The sequence below is a fragment of the Phacochoerus africanus genome, chromosome 10 (genome assembly GCF_016906955.1).
Source record: "Phacochoerus africanus isolate WHEZ1 chromosome 10, ROS_Pafr_v1, whole genome shotgun sequence".
Taxonomy (NCBI): Eukaryota; Metazoa; Chordata; class Mammalia; order Artiodactyla; family Suidae; genus Phacochoerus; species Phacochoerus africanus.
In genome coordinates this window covers 101,334,485-101,354,559 of record NC_062553.1, presented here as the reverse complement: position 1 = coordinate 101,354,559, position 20,075 = coordinate 101,334,485, and the positions used below count along the sequence as shown (strand labels likewise).

Here is a 20,075-nt window from a genome sequence, read left to right as displayed (position 1 = left end):
GAAAATGCATTTTCCTGGAGTTCCCGTCGTGGCTCAGTGGTTAACGTATCCGACTAGAAACCATGAGGTTGCAGGTTCGATCCCTGGCCTTGCTCAATGAGTTAAGGATCTGGTGTTGCCATGAGCTGTGATGTAGGTCGCAGACTCGGCTCGGATCCCGTGTTGCTGTGGCTCTGGCATAGGCCAACAGCAACAACTCCGATTCGACCCCTAGCCTGGGAACCTCCATATGCCGCGGGTGTGGCCCTGGAAAAGGCAAAAAAAAACAAAACAAAAAAAGAAGAAGAAGAAGAAAATGCATTTTCTTTCAACACATATACAAGTTTATAAACAGTGACAAATTAAACAGAACTCAAGCTAATATTAACTATATGACTGTGAAAAGAATAACAATGATTGGAACTCAGAAGAATGTAAATAATTTCAATTCTTATTGTGTAGTTCCAATTTTTAGAAATGACTGTAATTCTAACTTCTATTCATAGTTATGCCTTTTTTTTTTTTTTGTCTTTTTAGGGCTGTGCCTGTGGCATATGGAGGTTCCCAGGCTAGGGGTCTAATCAGAGCTGTTGCTGCCAGCCTACTCCAGAGCCACAGCAATGCCAGATGTGAGCCTCGTCTGTGACCTACACCATAGCTCACGGCAACGCCAGATCCTCAACCCACTGAGTGAGACCAGGGATCGAACCCACAACCTCATGGTTCCTAGTCAGATGAGCTTCCACTGCGCCAAGATGGAAACTCCTATTATAGTTATTCTATCTTGTGTTATATCTCTTTATACACTAAGACTAGTTATTCACATCTACTTGAGTTGATTCTAATAGTTTGAACCTCCTCCCAAAGATTTTTTCCTTTTAATATTTCTGTAAGTCCATTTTTTCCTAGTACATTAATTCTGTATAGGAATAAATTAGGTATCTTTAAAACTCTATTAGTGTGTGACAGTCTAAAAAAATTTCTGACCAGAACTGCTCAGAACAGTCCAGGTTATGACAAAACAAGGAAAATCTGAGAAATAGGCATAGAGGAGCATCAGGAGACATGACGACTGACAGTAATGTGCTGTCCTGACTGGAACCCTGGAAGAGAAAAAAGGACATTAGGTGAAAACTCAGGAAATCAGAGGAAAGTATGACCTCAACAATTATGTATCAATATTGGTTCACTAATTTTAATAAATGTACCATACCAAAATAAGATGTTAATAATAGGGGAAACTAGATGTGGGGTGAATGGGAATTTTCTGGGCTATTTTCGCAATTTTTCTATATCCAAAAATTAATTTTTTATTTAAAAAATATGTTAATACATTCAGACAACTTTAACATAATCTCATGTATTGAACTCATGCAATAAATAATAGAACCTCTTTTCTGTGAGTGCCCCGCTGATAAAATGAACAATTATGTAGTCAGTATCTATAATCAGGTGGTAGATTCAGAGAACACTTTAATAACAGAATAAAAAGAAGATACATTATTAAGAGCTGAGGAGGCAGAAAGTACTGTATAAAGCACCCAAGTATACGAGTGTGTATAAGCCGTCTCCCACAGGAGCAAAGGATAGGAATACATTACAAAAGCCCAATGCAAACTCTAGTTTTCTAACAAAATGTTCTTACCAACCTATGAAGTTGTCGCTATTACACTTCAATATATAATGAAGTCTATTTCAAACTGTTTTGAGGTTTCTTGCATGATTTTTTTTTTCCTTTTCTATTTCGTTTGCCATTCTTCTTGGCAATTGCATCTTTTAAATTCCTCAATGTGTTTATCTGGTGATGTGAAGAAGATTCTTTGTACTCTGTCCACTACGAATGAAAAGCAAATTGGGAGTTTCACAGTCTGTTGACAACATTGAGACTGGTTTGATGCCTAAAAAAAGTAGACCTGTTTTCCTGTGTTAACCTCAGAACAGGAGGTAGAAAAGGCTACTTCCCAATAGATTTACATTTTGGACTAGTAGCAAAATAAAAGAAATGAGACAGATGTAATACATTTTTCTGCTCATCACTTTAATTAAATTATACATTAGTTTCTTTTTTAAATATTAAAATGTTTTAAACTAGCGTCTGTGTTTTCTTGTTTAAGGCAGTAGAAACTAGTGTTGATGAAGTCGTTTATTTGCTTAGAAATAATTATTGGTTTCCTGCAGCATTTCTTAAACTGTCTTGAAAGAATTACATGGGCTACTTGTCAAAATGCAGATTCCCAGACCCGCCCTCTCAAGATACTAATTCATTGTGCCTGAGGGCTCAAGAGAATCTGTTTTTGTTGTTGTTGTTGCTTTTGCTTTTTAGGGCCGTTCTCATGGCACATGGAAGTTCCCAGGCCAGAGGCGAATCAGAGCTGCAGCTTCTGGCCTATGCCACAGATCCAACCAGATCCAAGCCAAGTGTCTTTAACCTACACCACAGCTCATGGCAACGCCAGATCCTTAACCCACTGAGCAAGGTAAGGGATTGAACCCACATCCTCAGGGATACTAGTCAGGCTCATTACTCCTGAGCCATAGAGGGAACTTCTGAGAATCTGTCTTTTTAACTAGAGCCTACTTCTGGTCAGGTGAAGTCTTCTGATTAGTCACATAGTTGTAGTAGTCCTTAACCCTGGCTATACGACAGAATCATCTAGAAAACTTCTAAAACTCCTAATGCCCAATCTACCCCTTCTACACCCTCAGATCATCATTTATTTATTTGGGATGAGGCCTACACATCCATGATTTTTAACTCTCCCTGGTTGATTCCAGTGTGCAACCAGAGTTGAAACCACTAGGCATTATATGGAACCGAAACTAATTTTTAAAAAAACTGAGTTGTCAAGAGAAGATTAAAAGATACAGGAGTTCCCTGGTGGCTCAGTGAGTTAAGGATCTGGTGTTGTCACTTCGCTGGTCCCTGCACCAGTTCGATCCCTGGCCCAGGAACTTCCACATGACATAAGCACAGCCAAAAAAAAAGATACAGGAAATAAAATAGAGGAAATGTTGACTACAAATCTGTCTTAACCTATGAGAAAAGCAAATCTGATGAGACATAAAGATAATGTTTGACAGTAGAGGTCTTTTAATATTGTAATTGTTTACCAAAGACGGCTATAAAATCTCTGTCCTCAGAACTCTTTGAAAAACACCCTTGCTGTAAAATCAGTTCTATTTTGAGATGGTATCTTGTAGTAATTGGCCAGATAATTTACTGAGACTTAAGCCAGTTCTTTCAGTCTACCTTTAGTTTATATTTACTTTTTATTCTGGGAAATTTGAATTCCAACAATAGGATACTTGCCAAAGAGAATTAGCTAATTCATGTATTTTTAGTTAGAACAAACCGTATTGCGATGTTTCACTAGTTATCAACCTCAGTTTACCTAAGCTCAGTTTTGTTTTCTTTTATACTGTTGCCAAAATAATTTTTTCTTAATTGCTATTGATATACTGACAATTCTAGACTCTCCTTCCCTTTTTTTTTATTTGTATGCCCCAGAGTTTCATACCTCTTTTTATATTTTTTTAGCGCTACTCATAATTCTAAGACCTTTGGTTTCCAGAAATGACTACAATACTGTGAGGTTCTGGAAAATTTCACTTCCTTTTGCAATAATGTTTGTAGGCTAAAACAATATGGTTCACCACTGACTCCTCCAGTTCCAGGATTACTTCTTTAGAATTGAGTCAATTTAACATTGCCACTAATTTCATAAGCTCTGTTTTGCATGCAATATACTTCCTTTGAAACCTTTTGATGAATTTCCAGAACTACTTCTTATTCCATTAGCCACTTGTAGACTATGCCTTTGTGTTCTTACATCTAAGGTTTTGTTTATTTTACAAAGAAAACAAACATCATCTCAAATTTACTTTGTTCTTAATTGTCTGAGGACATATTATAAGCACTTGTGATATTAGCCAGATTCAGAGACAATTTTTTGTTTTGTTTTGTTTTTTAGGCCTGCACCCGAGACACATGGAGGTTCCCAGTCTAGGGGTCCAGTCGGAGCTGTAGCTGTCAGCCTATGCCACAGCCACAGCAATACAGGATCTGAGCTGCTTCTGCGAACTACACCACAGCTCACAGCAACACTGGAGCCTTAACCCACTGAGTGAGGCCAGGGATCCAACCTGCATCTTCATGGGTGCTAGTCAGATTCATTTCTGCTGTGCTACAACAGAAACTCCAAGGTTTTTTTTTCTAATTCTAATTTTTCTAAGTTTTTCTTTATTGACTCTCATATCTTATATCAACTCCTTATTAATCATGTTATTTGTTTGACTTAATAAAATCACAAAAAGAAGAGTACATCTTATTTCTTAACTGCTAAGCAAATATATTAAAAACATATTAAATATGTATATATCTATATCTATAAGTATAGATATAGATATATTCCCCTTTTTGAGAACCAAGTCCCTGGGATAGCCATAGATAATTTTCTGGCTAGAAGGAATTTTCTAAATTCTTCTCCAATCTTCTTCTTTTATAGACGAGGAAACTGAGGCCCAGAGAAATCTATATAATTGCTAATAAAGCCGTTTTTCTTCTACAGTCTTATTGTTTCATTTTACTTAACTTACATCTTTTTTTCAAAGCAGTATTTTAACATGTGGGCACACTGAGACGTTTTCGCTTTTATTCTCTTGCTTCATGTATTTAAAACTTTTTCTTAAATCATTTAGCTTCTCTTTAGTATGAGGTGTGCAAGCTATTTCAGCACCATTTAATACGTTATTATAAATATCTTAGCACAATTTTAACAACTTCCTCAGAGCAAAGTATTTTTCTTTATCTTTTTCCTCAGAGCAAAGTATTTTTCTTGGTGGGTTTTCATGTATTTTTTTCCTCCATCCTTATTAAATTTTCAAAATGTAACTAGTCAAGAAAACATCCATCCCTTTACATCCTCATTCCCTATTTCCTTCTTTAGAGACCCCTTGGATAATGATAACAGCTGATAGATGCTGAACTCCATGTTGATTGTTCCCATTGTACTGACAAGATAACTGAGGCACAGAGATGTTCTTCACAGTAGGGAGGGATGAGACTTAGGCTTCCTCATTTCTCATTAGATCTTGTATTTAACTTGTTATGTATTGCTTTAATAAGTTCTACTTCTAGGTGTTCCCTAATATTCATTGTGTGCTTGCATGTAGTACTTGTGTATAATTTATAAATTTATAAAGCTAAAGAATTATCCTCATCTAAAGAGAGGCCTGGCCTTTTCTCTCAGCAACTGGGAGATGATCTCTGAACCCTTGGAATATCCTGTCTGGTGAGAGTGTCTTTGTTTACTGGGGGACCTTTGGTTACACTTGGTGGTTTAACAGTGTGACTTAACAGTAGGGACTTTAAGCAGAGTCATATCAGCTTGACCTTCAAAGGGTCTAGAAACAAAAGACAGGACCAAGCTCTAGTAAAAACTCTGGGCACCAAGGCTCGGGTGAGCTCCCCTAGTTGGCAGTACTCCATGTGTAGTATGACACATCCTTGCCAGAAGTTAAGCAGCATTTATGACCCTATAGGGAGAGGACAGTTGGAAGCTCCACCCATGGGTCCTTCCTGGATTCTGCCCTATATGCCTCTTCCCTTGGCTGATTTTATTTATTTATTTATTTATTTATTTTGTCTTTTGTTGTTGTTGTTGTTGTTGTTATTGTTGCTATTTCTTGGGCTGCTCCCGCGGCATATGGAGGTTCCCAGGCTAGGGGTTGAATCGGAGCTGTAGCCACCGGCCTACGCCAGAGCCACAGCAACACGGGATCCAAGCCGTGTCTGCAACCTACACCACAGCTCACGGCAATGCCGGATCGTTAACCCACTGAGCAAGGCCAGGGACCGAACCCACAACCTCACGGTTCCTAGTCGGATTCATTAACCACTGCGCCACGACAGGAACTCCCCCTTGGCTGATTTTAATCTATAGCCTTTCACTGTAATAAATCATAACTGTGAGTATAACAGCATTTAGTGAAATCTACACATCCTTTTAGTGAAATCTACACAATCCTTTCAATTAGCAAACCCTCTGAGAGTGGCCTTGGAGACCACCTAAACGTGCACTGTCACAAGTGAGTATGGTCCTTGAGGACCCTCAAACATGTGGTCAGAAAAGTTTGGAGCCCATTAGTGTAGGCCACATTAGCAAATCATTATCCATTATCTTCTTAAACATCTATGGAAATGTACATTTCTTCAGTGATGTATATTATGTTTATGGTATAGATGTAAAACCACTTATGGCAGTAACCAATAAAGGTCAAATTTAACCTGCTCTAAAATTGTGAGTGCCTTCCTTTTTTTTTTTTTTTTTTTTTAATCTCTGTGGATTATTTTGTTCTCATCTTTCTGCTTCTTCTGACTGCATTAGAAATTGTTGATGGCTCCATCCCTCTTTAAAAAAAAACTTTCTCCTGGCTGATCCCATACAGTCAAAGGCCCCTGAGGGCTGAGACCATAATTTAATCATTTTTTAGTCCCACACTTAACATAATGCTTGTGTTTGTCCTAGTTAGGAGAAAAAACAAAATCGTGTCTCTAATGTAGAGACAGTATTAGAGAAAAAGCCTGATTTCTAGTCCATATATATATATATTTTTTTTTTTTTGCTTTTGCTTTGTCAACAGTGAGCAAGTCACCTTCTCTGAACCTCTTTTATCATCTGTTAAACAAAGAATATGGTTCTCTTTTCAAATGAAATCTGACGCAGAAGCCCAGTTGAAATCCAGACAGGTTGAAGAAACTGTAGGAAGCCACCTGGGCCTTTCTTTCCAGAATCCACCCTCGCCTTCCCTACTATGGCCCCCAAGCCCTTCAGGACCTTATTGGCCTTTAGAACAGCACCAGAAGCTCACTGGGGTAGTCAGTTTCCATAGTCCTCACAGACTCTAAAGTGCAGTATTGCAAAAGCAGTATCAATATTTTTTTTTACAGCATTATCACCTCAAATGTTTAATGACAGTGGAAATTTTGTTTGATGCAGTTTTGCTTTGTATTTTTAACATGATGTTTACATTATAAAACAGATTCAAGGTGAACTCTTAAAGAGATGGAACAAAGAATAAGGTAAATTGGAAGCCAAATTTGTCCTTTTCCTTCTTTTCCAACTTAAGTCCAGTAACACTCAACAGATGGTAAGTAGCTGACAAGGCCAGAAATCTTCAATGACATGGGTGCTTAATCTTGTCAGGAGGCTGCCATTCTTGGTCTGCTGGGAGAAAAAGAAATCATTAAATGAGAGGCAGTTTTGCAAAGCTGAGTACTAAACTTTCCAAATGCTTTGGGAGTTGTCATGCTCCATCACAAGGGACTAGATATAGCTCCCAGATCTATACAGCAGGATCTCATTGCTTAACCATTCCAAATGCAATAGTTTGCATCTATTAACTTGGATATTCCAAGTCCATCCCATTCCCTCCTCCACCCCCTTGGCAACCACAAGTCTGTTCTTCAAGTTCATGAGTTTCTTTTCTGTGGAAAGGTTTATTTGTGCCGATTTCAGATATGAGTAGTATCATATGGTTTTTGTCTTTCTCTTTCTGACTTACTTAACTTAGTATGAGAGTCTCTCATTCCATTCATGTTGCTGAAGACATGTTCTTTATTTCTTGGTTTCTTTTTTCTTTTTGGCCGCCTCATAGTATATGGAGTTCCCAGCCACAGTTGCACCCTATACCACAGTTGCAACAATGCCAAATCGTCTTAACCTAAGTCCTTTTAACCCACTGTGCCAGGCTGGGGATGGAATCTGCATCCTGGTGCTGCAGAGATCCTGTTGCACCACATTGGGAACTCCTCTTTTCTTTTTTTTAAACTGAGGTGTGGTTAATGTACAATATTAACTAAGTTTCAGTGTGATTTCATAGTGATTTGCAGTTTCTAAAGGTTGTATTCCATTTATAGTTATTATAAAATATTGGCTATATTCTGTGTTGTTCTATATATTCTTGTAGCTTATTTATTTTATACATAGTAATTTGTACCTCTTAATCCCCTACCCTCTGGTGCCTCTCCCCTCTCCTCACTGGTAACCACTGTTTTTTCTTTTTTGTTATATTCATTAGTTATACTTTTTAGATTCCACATATAAGTGATATCATATACTACTTGTCTTTCCAAGTCCAACCATGTTGTTGCAAATAGCAAAATTTCATTCTTTTTGTGACATAGTATTCCTTTGTATACACACACCACATATTCTTTGTCCATTCATCTCTTATTGGATATCTAGGTTGCTTCCAAATCTTGGCAATTGTAAATAATGCTGCTGTGAACATTGGGGTGCATGTATTCTTTCAAATTAGTGTTTAGGTGGTTTTTTGGATAAATATCTAGGAGTGGCATTGCTAAATCATGTGGTAGTTCTGTTTTTTGAGAGACCTCCATACTGTTTTTCATAATGGCAGCACCAATTTACAATCTCACCAACAGTATAAAAGGGTTCCCTTTTCTCCACATCCTCACCAACATTTGTTATTTGTGTTCTTTTTGATGCTAGCCATTATGTTCTGACACATGTAAGGTGATAGCTCGTTGTGGTTTGATTTGCACTTCTCTAATGATTAATGATGTTGAGCATCTTTTCATGTGCCTGCTGGCCATCTGCATGTCTTATTTGGGAAAATGTCTATTCGGTTCTTCTACTCTATTTTAAATCTGTTTTTTTGTTTTGTTTTGTTTTTTTGTTTTTGGTTTTGGTTTTTTTTTTTTTGGTGTTGAGTTGTATGAGCTACTTATATGTGTTGGATATTAACCCTTTATCGGTCATATCATTTGCAGATGTCTTCTTCCATTCAGTACATTGTCTTTTTGTTTTGTTGATGGTTTCCTTTGCTATGCAATAGCTTTTAAGTTTAATTAAGTCCTGATTGTTTATTTTTGCTTTCACTTTCTTTGCTTAGGAGACAGATCCAAAAAACTGTTGCTACAATTTATGTGAAAGAGTGTTATACTATATTTTCCTCTAGAAGTTTTATGGTTTCTAGCCTTACATTTAGGTCTTTACTGAATTTTGATTTTATTTTGTATATGGCTTTAGAGAATGTTGGAAATTTATTCTTTTACAGGTAATAGTCCAGTTTTCCCAGCACCACTTATTGAGGAGACACTCTTTTCTCCATAGTATATTCTTGCTCCCTTTGTCATAGATTAATTGACCAGAGGTGCATGGGTTTTTTTCTGGACTCTATGCTGTTTCATTGATGTCCCTTTTTGTGTCAGTTCCAAACTCTTTTGATTACTATAGCTGTGTAGTATAGTCTGAAGTCAGAAAGCCTAATTCCTCTAATTTTGTTCTTCTTTTTCAAGATTTTGTTTTGTTTTGCTTTGCTTTTCAGGGCCGCACTCGAGGCACCTGGAGGTTCCCAGGTTAGGGGTCTAATCAGAGCTGTAGCTGCCAGCCTACACCACAGCCACAGCAACACAGGATCTGAGCCATGTTTCTGACCTACATCACAGCTCACAGCCACACTGGATCCTTAACCCACTGAGCAAGGCCAGGGATCAAACCTGTGATTTCATGGATGCTAGTCAGATTTGTTTCCACTGAGCCATGACGGGAACTCCTCTCAAGACTTTTTGGCTATTTAAGGTCTTTTGTGTTTCCATACAGATTTTAAAATTATTTTTTCTAGGTCTGTGAAAAATGCCCTAGCTATTTATATAAGGATTGCACTGAATCTATAAATTGCTTGGGATAGTATGGTCATTTTAACAGTATTAATTCTTATTTTCTTCTTTACTATCCATCACCAACCTACTAGAAAAGGAAAGTTAACACATTATTCCTATTTGTTTGAATGGTTAATCTTAAATTTTAAATGTGTACTAATTTAATAAAGTTTAGTCAATATACAATCCTTCTACCAAACAAAAAGATCCTTAATATGCAATGGGCTTTCTTCCACGGTTAGATGTTTGAGTTTTCTGGGCCTCGTTTTATGGCTAAACAGTCATCTCTGAGTCTTTCGGGCCCCTAGTTTGTGAAGGAACTTCTGTGTAGCACATAACATGCGTGGGGCCATACATATATTAACTTGTTTCTTCCTATTATTAGATTCTCTAGCCCTTTAGTTGTACATCTTGTTCTAATGCTCCTGTGAGTGTTTTTAGCTCTTTCTCCCCCTCTCTGTCCTGGATTCTTGTTTCCTCTTCATTTCATTATTTGGAGAATAATTTCTTACATTCAAGCCTGTTTTAAAACGTCGTGGAACAAGCAGATCTCCATGATTGGTCCAATCACCGTAATAACTGGAAGTCTCAGAGACACTTTATTAACTTATTTCAGATGTGGAAGCAAGCATAGAGAAGTTATGACTAGCCTATGCCAGTACCAAAAAAGGATTAGCAGACTTCAGATCCAAGCCCTGTATTATTTCCATGATATTGGGGTTCTCTCTTTTTCCCTTTCCTCCTTACTTATCCCGTAAAGTCATTCCTAGGATCCTACTGACTCTTAGCACCTCAGTCTGTTTTTATCTTTCCAAAGAAAGCCCTGTGCATTCATATTGTCCTAGAAGCTCTAGCCCCATCTTTGCCAGTATAATTTTTTAAAGTGACATTAAGCATTTTTTTTGCCAAGCTTGATATATCAGGAAAAAACTAGAGCACTAAGGCCTTAGGTGAATCATGGAAACTAAGATTTCCTCGAGTCCTCTGGCTTTTGCCTCTCTTAGACTAATACAAAACCATGTGAACCTTGTCCTCTTTATTTGTAAGTCCATACTTTCTTTTACCCTCACAAGTAAGAACCAGTCTCTGGATTCCTGTGAACCATGTATGAGAGAGTTTGCATTTATAACCATCAGTGTAGTTGACTTTTGAAATATTATACCTCCATGCCATTTTAAAAACTGTATTCTTTCTCTGAAGAATTATTCTCATCTTTACTATAACAAATATTTCCACTACAAATATAGCTCACTGTATATGAACACTTATTTTAATGTTCACTATTCATTCAGTAAACATTTTTGGCATATTCTGTGCTAAGCACTAGAATGACAAAGATGAAAGAGAGAGAAGTTACACAGTGAAATCAGTACTATATAGAAATGTGTAGATCATGCTATGGCTATGTAAAGAAGAAACAGTTACTCCCTGGAGATGGAACAGGTACTGTGGATAGAAAGAGGCTACAGCATGTGTGAAGGCATCAAAGTCAGGGTACTTTGGGAACCTGCAAATCTGTCTGGGGCTGGGAATCTAAGATAGGAAGGAAGACCGGTGGGGAGGCTAGCCAGGGGCTGGGCTGTGTGCCCCTGATACACAGAATTTCATTTTGGAGGCACTGGGTAAACTTGGGATAATTTTAAGCAGAGAAATGGATTAAAGTAGGGAGAGCTGGCCCCAGAGAAGCACATGGGATAGCCACAGTGCCTGGCTCGTGGTTAGCACTCAGTGAATGTCAGTTAAATTGGTATGTTTTTATTCATGAATGAGTACTCCATCCTCCACATTGGCCTGCACAAATTTAAAAAGCATTCACTGTGGAAGAATGAATGATGTCTACATAAGGTAGAAACTAGTTTGGCTAGACCACTTTCATTGTTGACATTCCAATTGTGATAATATCCTCTTGATAAAAATGGCCCTGGAGTTCCCTGGCAGCTCAGAGGGTTAAGGATCCGGTGTTGTCACTGCTGTGGTATGGGTTCATTCGCTGGACTGGGAACTTCCGCATGCCTGAAGCACGGCCAAAAAAAAATAAATTCATTAAAAAACGAGCTCATTTAGTTTGCTGTTTACTTGGAGCAGAAGTAGAACTCTGTGTTTTCAGAGTGGACAGAATCCTTGCCTAGATTTTGAACATAGGATGTGCTCACAAGTACTTTTTGGTTACTCAGTACCTCTGTTATTCTATTTATAATTCAGGTCCTTTGCTTTTCTAATGTCCAGTATTTTGCTTTTTAAGGATTTTGTTCACATTCAGATAGTGGGGAGAATGAAAGAAGAATTTAAGTTTATTTTTATAAACATTTTTAGAATAGCAATTTTCATAGTAAGTTTCCCTAAATTCTGTGTGCTTCCCTAAAGACCTTAATGATATCAGAGGTGTATTTATGCACTTCTGAAAATCAGGTTCTTTTGTAGAGAAAATACCTGTTTCACCCAAATTTTGTTTATATGGAAAAATATTTATATAGTAGTGAAATTAAATTGCTAGTATTACTGATTTATTTTTATTAATTTTTTTTTCTTTGTGGACAGTTAACAATGACCAGAAAAAAAAAAAGAACCCATGAATTTTGTCTTAAATATTTCAACAACTTACTTCAATTTATGCCCACATATTTACTTTCACTGACATACGAGTTAAAGTTTCAAATATTTACTGTACCTTTACATCTGAGCCAACCCAAGGGATTTTTCAAAGCATAGGTTTTTCATTTACTGAGATGCATTTATTGGTGGTACAAATGAACTTGTAAAGGTCAATTAGGGACATAGAGAGCAAATAATTGAAGTGTTGATTCCATGTGTTCATTACTGGAGATGAGATTTGGGATAGTGTGGGCGACAGAGAGTCTCCTAATGGTAAATATACTTTTTAAGTTTATAAAATTATAGTATTTAAAACAATATGATACTGGAATTGGATTATCAAATAGATAAAGTAGTAGCAAATGAATCAATGGTGCAGGAAAACAGCTTAACAATAGGCCCTATCATATTACAAAAATCAAATGTGATGAGGCATTAAAATTCAACAAACAGGAGTTCCCGTTGTGGCGCAGTGGTTAACGAATCCGACTAGGAACCATGAGGTTGCGGGTTCGGTCCCTGCCCTTGCTCAGTGGGTTAACGATGCGGCATTGCCGTGAGCTGTGGTGTAGGTTGCAGACGCGGCTCGGATCCCACGTTGCTGTGGCTCTGGCGTAGGCCGGTGGCTACAGCTCCGATTCAACCCCTAGCCTGGGAACCTCCATATGCTGTGGGAGCGGCCCAAGAAATAGCAACAACAACAATAACAACAACAACAAAAAGACAAAAAAAAAATTCAACAAACAGTGGACATTCATATTGGAAAAAATGAACCTTGATGTATACTTCACACCTTTTATAGAAATTAGCCAAAAATGGACCACTGGCCTAAATATAAGGGATAAAACTATAAAAACCTTTAGAAGAAAACATAGAAATCATTATGTGTGTGGATTATGCAAAGAATTCTTAGATTTGATACCAAAAGTGATATCATTTTTTAAAAAGTGATAATTGGACTTTCAAATTTACAAGGTTTTGTTTTGAATGTTTCGTTGAGAGTGAAAAGACAAGGCACAAGTTACAAAAATGTTTTTAAATCCCATATTTGTATTGAGAATACTCAAAACTCAACATAATTAATTTGTGTGGTGACCATTACACACCTCTTTGAGTAATAGTAAAAACCATCGAGTTACACACTTTGAGTGGAGAGTTGCATGGTATGTAAATTGTATCTCATTTAAAATGTTATTAAGAGGCAGAGTAAGAGTTTGCACAAGGGATAGCACAGGAAAACTTTTTTTAGGGTGATAAAACTTGATCCTGGTGGTGATTACATAATTCTCTGCCTTTGTCAGACTGCACACTAAAAGAGTGAATTGTAATGCATGTAAATTTGATAATTTTAAAACTTTAAAAAAATTCAATGGAGAAGTTAAGGTTTAAGAAATAAATGGTCCTGGGACAATTCATTACCTAGTTAGGAAAAAATGTTAAGAGGCTGACCTTGCACAATCTACAGAGACGCATTCTGGAAGGATGAAGAACTAAAATTTTTGTCAAAGAAAACAAAGACGGTATTTATCAAGACTTTGGAGTAGGGAGAATTTTTTAAATTAAAAAAAAATGAAGGAACAAAAAGATTTATGAATTTGGCTATACAAAAACGTGGAAATCTAGATATCAGAACTACCCCAAAGTAAATGAATTGGGAAAACATATATATTCAACAAATATGACAAAGTAGTGTCTACTATATCAAGAACTCATACAAATCAATCAAGAAATGACTTAAACCTAAATTGGTAAAACATAAAATTCCTATTTAATTCTTCAGTGACTATTTTTATTTTCCTCAACTATACCTGCCATATTATGCTCTGTACATTTTGAAGAAGATTGAAGGAGGAAAATGTAACCTACTTACTCATACCTCAGAAATGTGTCAAATCTTCATCCAATGTCAACTACAGAAATGAAAGGAGTTCCTGTTGTGGCTCAGCAGGTTACAAACCCGACTAGTATCCATGAGGATACCAGTTTGATCCCTGGCCTCACTCAGCAGGTTAAGGATCTGGCATTGCCTTGAGCTGTGGTGTAGGTCGCAGACAGCTTGGATCCGGTGTTGCTGTGGCTGTGGTGTAGGCCAGCAGCTGCAACTCTGATTCCACCCCTAGCCTGGGAACTTCCATGTAACATGGGTGCATCCCTGTAAAGAAAGAGAAAAAAAAAAAGGAGCTGCTAATAAAGAGAATAAAATCAATTAAATACATACATATATATATATATACACATACATATATACATATATATATACACACATACATATATAGATATATATATATATATACACATACATATATAGATATATATACAGTTTGGGTTTTTTTATTCTTTATGACAAGTTCTTTTGATTTCATTACTCACCCCATGTCCAGTACATAGAAAGTGAGGTCAAGGCCTACCAGATTTGGCCATTAAAGACAAAATGAGCCATTATTAGCTTTAGACGGTTTATTACTTACATAGACAATGAAAAGAAGAGTAGACAAAAGTGTCAGCTCCCCTATGGTCCTTGTTTCACAGACCAAAAAGAAGGACCCTGAAATAAAAGCCAGATGATAGCAAAGCCAAGTCGCAGTACACTGGTGCTAAGCAGAGACTTCTAGATTGCATCTCAATGTTTTGTAGCCTGCCCTTTGTCTAATGGGGCGAGGCAGAAAGCCTCCCACTTTCTCAGAAGCCAGGAGGCAAGTCCAAGAGAACCTCTCTCCTGTCGGTGTCCCTGACCAGTAGGGAAGTGAGTGGGAAGTGTCCTGGGAGCAACTCCTCGCAAGCCTCCATGCCAGCATGTTCCAGGAAGGCCGTGAGGAGGATCAGCCAGACTCAGGATAGGCTGCAGTCCAAACCTGGCCTGTTGGGATGTGTGAGGTCACCAGGGCGCCATGGCAGAGTCACCCCCTACATCTTGCAGCATACCTCCCCATTGGCAGTCACTCAACTCTTCCAATATGCAATGATACTTTCTTCATTTCCCCCTTTCTTGTCTATGAAGCAAAGCTATGTGATCCATCTTCATAGAACTTACAGCCTGTTTGCCTTAGTTCACTACCTTTCTCCAAATTATCTAATATTTTCCACTATGATATCAGGAAAAAGAAGAAAAACTATGAGTGGTGTATTTCTGTGTAATAAACTGCTCCAAACCTTAGTGGCTTAAACCAACAGCCATTTATTATTTTCATGATTCTGTGCATTGGCTGGGTGCTGCTCTGCTGGCTTTGCCTGGGCTTGCAGCTGGAGGTCAGCTGGGCTGGAAGGTCCAAGAAGGCCACAGGCACATATCTGGCAGTGGGTGCTGGCTAGCAGTAGGGGGCACTTGGTTCCCCAGTAGCCTCTCATCCTCAGTAAGCTAGACTGGCTGTCTCTGTGTCAGTCGCAGGGCAGCACTCTCAGAGGACCAAGATGGAAGCTGCTTAAGGTCTAGTTTGGCAGTCACACAGCTTCACTTCTATCACCTTGTTTTGATCAAAGCAAATGATGAGAACAGCTTAGGCTCAGGGGATGGGGAATAGACTCCTCTTCTTGATAGGATGTGTTACAAAGAGAGCACCCAGGTTTTTCAATCTACAGCAATGCAGAAAGTCAAGACTAAGTGCCTTCAAGTGGATAGGTTCTTTGAAACCCAAACAAAACATGACTTTACTTTTCCTTCAGGTAAGTAAGAATGACAATTGGCTAAACATCTTCACTTCTGGTCACTGCAATAAAAACATTGAAACACTGACAAGTCACGAGGATAGACATTTAAGGAAACTACTAAAAACTATCATAGGCCCAGAAAATGTTTGTAAGAGGAAGTAGAGGTACGAAGTCTTATTTCTGCAGGCAAACTGACCCGACAAGTGTTCTTTCCAGACCTTAGAAAGTTGCGCCAACTTGATTCTGAGCCTCTTTAGTTAATAATAGAATGGAGAATACTAGCCAAAGGTTTTGTTACTTAAAGAAATTTACAAATTAACTCTTTTAAGTAACTTTTGGTTGTCCAACATTTACTATCTACCTTGTGTAACTGATGAAAGTAAAATGAGATAATTAATGTAATGTGCCTAGTGTAATAACTGGCTCATGTTTGCCTCTAAAAAAATAACTGCTACTATTATTTTATTCAAGACTTTACCAAGAATTTGCATTGTATAATGATAGTCATTCTATTAGTGCTTTCTTAATATATTTTTATGGCCAATATGAATGTTTGATAAACTTGCCTCAAGTTTTTCCAAGCCAAAATTATCATTGCTATATTCCACGTGGTAAAATTTAGAACCTCCATTTTCTTTTCTTTTTTTCCCAGGCTAGGGGTTGAATCAGAGCTGCAGCTGCTGGCCTGCGCCACAGCCACAGCAACACTGGATCTGAGCCATGTCTGCGACCTACACCACAGCTCACGGCAATGCTGGATCCTTAATCCACTGAGCAGGGCCAGGGATTGAACCTGTGTCCTCATAGATACTAGTTGGGTCCATTACCACTGAGCCACAATGGGAACTCCTTTTTTTTTTTCTAGGACTGCACCAGTTGCACATGGAAGTTCCTAGGCTAGGAGTCGAATTGCAGCTGCAGCTGCTGGCTTATACTACAGCAATGCCAGATCCAAGCTACTTCTGCGACATATACCCCAGCTTGTGGTATCACCGGATCCTTAACCCACTGAGCAAGGCCAGGGATCGAACCTGCATCCTCATGGATACTAATTGGGTTCTTAACCCACTGAGCCACAACAGGAACTCCCAGAACCTCCATTTTCTATTTGTTCATATATTGGAAACTGATCTAGCACTATTGCAACAGTCAGCTATTGCTGTGTAACCTCAGAAATCCCAGTGGTATTTAATAAATGCATTTATTTTGCTCATGGATCTAGGAAATGGCTAGGGCAGTTATGCCTCTGCCTGCAGCCCCTGGCTCTGCCTCAGGCTGCAAGCTTGCTATAGGCTGGACCAGCTCTTCTCAATGCATGTTTATTCTGAGGCCCAGACTAAAAGGGCAGCAGCTACCCGAAGTAAGTTCATCTCACAGTGCTAGCATAGGTACAAGAGAACAGCAAAAATATATAGGATTTCTTAAGGTCCAGATTCAGAATTTACATACTATTACTTCTGCCCAAGCCAGGGGGATAGCAAACTTCACATTTAGTAGGAGGAACTTCTTACTAAGTCATGAGGCAAGCTCCAAGTTACAATAAGAGATGAAGAGCTGATGCCAATAGTATAGTCCTCCACAATAGTGATTTGAGAATCTTGGCCTGTTCCCAGGCAGTCCTCAATCCTGCCTCCATAAAGAGGCATTTTGGGGCACTAGGGTTCTCATACTGTCTCAATAGGATAAAAATCCCCTGCCTGGCTAACCTCTGATGGTTATGATTGTTTCCTCAAATAATAATGTGGGCTGTCTGCCTGTTCGTTACCTAGCAGTGTATACCTGTGAATTCTATGCTGGCTCATAATTATAAAATCTCAGTTTGGAAAATCATCAGGATTTCCTCACAGATTACTCATCCCTCAGAGTAAGCTAAATTTCATATCTTGAGCAAGACAGGTTACAGAAAATTTCTCTGTATAGCATGGGATGTCGGCCTCTTGTAAAATTGCTTTTACCTAACTAGGCTTTGGTGTTAAGTGCTCTGCTTACATTGTAGGAAGTTATAAGGAAATAGTTTATAGATCTAATTATTAGTTAAGTTTGACATTGGTGTGATCTATGCATTCTTTTTTTTTTTTTTTTTGGTAATCATTCTTGGCTCACAGAAACAAGAATTTTCCATACTCTTCCTGACAAATCGGCTTATTTTTATCTTGCAGTCACTGTGATGTAACTGATCATCTTTCCATTTTTACAGTGGCCAGTAGGAGGAGGTTCTGATGCAGGCGTACAAGCCATTTTTGTTGGATCACAGAGCCTTATGCTTAGCACAGCCGTAGTGTGTCAGGCTTTAACACATGTGAAGTCCTTACAAGTGTTTGTCACGTGGAAAGTGCCATATGTATTTGTTATTTTAATTATTTTCACATAATGGAATAATTTTGACATAAATAAGAGAATGGGACCCTAATATTTGACCTTCTACATCATTTTTGAATAAAAAGTCCAGAATTTATCTGTTCCTTTTCAAGACTTTTGTAATCAAATTACCTAATAGATAAGCAGACCAAGTATTGGATGGCGAAATTTTCTTCTCCTTCCGCTTAACTAATATTTTACTGATTGAGTTTGTACTGTTTGGACCAAAATAAATTTTCACATCTTGCCAAGAACACTTAGAATGGAATAACTCAAAGTTTCAGCAAAGTATACAATAAGTAATATTAAAGGCTGGACTAGAGATTGAAACTCTCTCTTATTGTTTGGTGGGATGGGGATTAGGAAGGATAAGAAGTCCATCCAATAAGGAAATCTCTTCTTCACAACAGCTAGTTTTTGGTCTAAGCTGAGCCACTAGAATTTCACTCTGCTCCCTCGTTCTGTGGTCTAGGTGGAAGTAAAGGGCCCTGTTAGGATTGATAATTTCTTTAGCAAAGGCACTGTTTCCCCAGGATCTTCTGTGGGAGGAACAGACGGGAACTGCAGTGTTCTCTCCATTGAGTTTGATGCACCCAGCAAGTGTGATGCACAGTCTAACAACACAGAGAAAGAAAACAGCTGTTTTGCCTACACCCAACGGGCAAAACAACACAAACTGTCAACCCCTAGCCCTCAAACTCTTGACCACCAGACGGAAGGGCTCAGATAGTCTCCTGCTAAATAGAACAAGGAGTCAGGGATAAATTTTCCCCACCCACTTGGGGCTAATTCTTTTTTTCAAAAGAACAGCATTTCACAAAAACAGACACATAAATCAACAGAACAAAATAGAGAGTCCAGAAATGAACCCGCACTTATATATGCAAATGATTGATGACAAAGGAGGCAAGAACATACAATGGGTTAAAAACGGCCTCTTCAATAAATAATGCTGGGAAAACCGGACAGCTGCATGCAAAAAAAAAAAAAAAAATTAAACTGGACTATCAAAATCCTACCATATAAAAAATAAGTTCAAAATGTATTAGACTTAAATTTAAGCTCTGAAACCATAAAACTCCTGGAAGAAAACAGGCAGTACACACTTGACATCGATATTAGCAATATTTTTTGAATCTGTCTCCTCAGGCATGAGAAACAAGAACAAAAATCAAGGCAAGCACATCAAAATAAGTTTTGCATAGTGAAAGAAACCATCCACAAAATGAAAAGGTTGCCTATTGAATGGGAGAAGATATTTACAAACAATGTGTCCAACAAGGGTTTAATATCCAAAATACATAAAGAGCTCATACATACAACTCAACATAAAAAAAAAATCAAACAAGCTAAATAAAAAATGGGCAGAAAACCCGAACAGACATTTTTCCAAAGAAGGCCAACATGCTCATGAACAGAGGCTCAACATCACTATAAAGGAAATGCAAATCAAAGCCATGATGAAATATCACCCCACCCTTGTCAGAATCACTGTTATCAAAAGGACAACAGATATCAAGTGTTGGTGAGGGGGAGTTCCCCTTGTGTCACAGCAGAAATGAATCCTACTAGTATCCATGAGGATGCCAATTTGATCCTTGGCCTTGCTCAGTGGGTCAGGGAGCGTTGCTGTCAGCTGTGGTGTAGATTGCAGATGTGGCTTGGATCCTGCATTTCTGTGGCTGTGATGTAGGCCAGCAGCTGTAGCCCTATTCAACCCCTAGCCTGGGAACTTCTATAAGCTGCAGGTACATTCCTTTAAAAAAAAAAAGCAATAATAATAATAAGAAGAAGAAAAAGTGTTGGCGAGGATGTG

At 38.2% G+C, this 20,075-nt stretch overlaps 1 protein-coding gene across 4 annotated transcripts in view; it reads left to right on the top strand.

Annotated features, from left to right (window-relative positions):
• The window catches only part of BBS12 (Bardet-Biedl syndrome 12), a 77,336-nt gene that overhangs the window by 21,485 nt on the left and 35,776 nt on the right, over positions 1-20,075 (top strand). The window lies entirely within an intron of this gene.